Source organism: Pundamilia nyererei, unplaced genomic scaffold (genome assembly GCF_000239375.1).
Source record: "Pundamilia nyererei isolate P.nyererei 1_Seehausen unplaced genomic scaffold, PunNye1.0 scaffold00017, whole genome shotgun sequence".
NCBI classification, from domain to species: Eukaryota; Metazoa; Chordata; class Actinopteri; order Cichliformes; family Cichlidae; genus Pundamilia; species Pundamilia nyererei.
In genome coordinates, this window is record NW_005187418.1 from 6,408 (window position 1) to 8,395 (window position 1,988).

Consider the following 1,988-nt stretch of genomic DNA (forward strand, 5'->3'; position numbering starts at 1 on the left):
CAGAATCAGTTAGGTTTAGGAAAAAAAATAATGATTTGGGTTCAAATAAATTTTAGGGCTTTTTTGTGTCTGAAATTCTAAAAAGGCATTTTCTTTTTCAAATGTGTTTTGAGTGGCCAAATAGGCTAACAGATTTTGAATAGAGCCTCCGTAGTACTCTTCATAACATTTCAGCTGCTGCTCTACAAAAATAATTTTTACATTTCTAAGTAAAATTAAAAAGACTACAGTGAATAAAGTCTCTGATGTATCCACAGGTCAGCCTGTGTGAAAAGACAGGGCTTATGTAAGTTAAAGCACTGATTATTGAACAGTCTGTGCTTTTGCGACTATAGTTTTAGAACAGACAACAGGCATCTACATCAGTTCATATGATTCAGCCCTAAATATATGCTTTATCATATATTTATCACACTCACACCATTTAAATACTTTTAAATGGTGTGAGTGTGAAGTACTCTAATAGGGTGATATGGTACTATAAGAAAATGAGATGGGGCCTGATTATTTGAGACCTTGTATGTGAGAAGCAGAATTTTGAATTCTGGATGTAACAGGAAGCCAATACAGGAGAAATCTGCTCTCTCTTTCTAGTCCCTGTCAGGACTCTTGCTGCAGCATTTTGGATTAACTGAAGGCTTTTCAGGGAGTTTTTAGGACATCCTGATAATAATGATTTTACAGTAGTCCAGCCTAGAAGTAATAAATCCATGAACTAGTTTTTCAGTATCACTCAAACACAGGATATTTTTAATTTTAGAGATATTGCACAAATTGAACAAAGCAGTCTTACATATTTTTGTAATATGTGCATTGAAGGACATGTCCTGGTGAACAATGACTCCAAGGTTCCTCACAGCGTTACTGGAGGCCAAGGTAATGCCATCCAGAGTAAGAATCTGGTTAGATACCATATTTCTAAGATTTTCAGGGCCGAGTACAATAACCTCAGTTTGATCTGAATTTAAAAGCAGAAAGTTAGCGGCCATCCAGGTCTTTATGTCTTTAAGACATTCCTGCAGTTTAATTAATTGCTGTATGTTATCTGGCTTCATGAATAGATAAATTTGGGTGCTATTCCTTCTGATGATACTGCCTAAGTCAGGGGTCTCGAACTCCAGTCCTCGAGGGCCGGTGTCCTGAAGGTGACTGTTGTTGTGATTTGGCGCTGTATGAACAATAGATGCACTAGAGGGGAAACAGCGGCACTGCCTCCAAAGCTGGAATGTTTTTACAGGGGGAAGTCATTCTTGTTTTTTTCCTCTACATCTTTTCTGACTGTCTTGAAACTTTTTCATGTGTCCCTGTTGCAACACACCTGAATACAATTAGTAAGACTCTATAGAACTTGACTGAATGCTGAGGTTGCTATTCAGCCATTTGATTCATGTTACAGCAGCTCATGAGTGAATGAACACGGTGCAATAAAAGTACTTTTAGAAAGAAATTTTTCCAAACACTTAAATTTACTTGTGTAGGGTTAGGGGTTTCCACTTCAGCATGCAGTCAAGTTCGTGAGTAAATCGCTTTGGCTGAGATTATAGTTTTAGTCATAGTTTTCACACAGCTGAGTAAACATGAAACAGAAAACTGATCAATTAGAAGTGTGAAATGGTAGAGGATTTACTCCAATGTCCTGTTATATATTAGCAAGCGAGGAGCAGATGGCTGAGTTTATTAAACTCCACCGAGACAGCTGGTGATGCAATTCTGAAGGCTAGACCATCCCATTTCACATCCTCGCCCTTCCAGCCTTCTCAGTCTTTGAAGGACCCGGCCCGTGTAGAGCACAAAGGCCGGGTCCTCCGAAGGATGCAGCCTAGTTTTTGGGACACAGCTACAGTGTACTTTCAAGAACAATTTCCTCTAGATTCATGTATGTCCAAATTCCTTTGGAAAAATAAACCCCCACGTATAAGCTTAAAAACACTACAAAAGACCAAGGATAAAGGAGGACTAGAACTGCCTAACTTTCAGCACTACTTCTT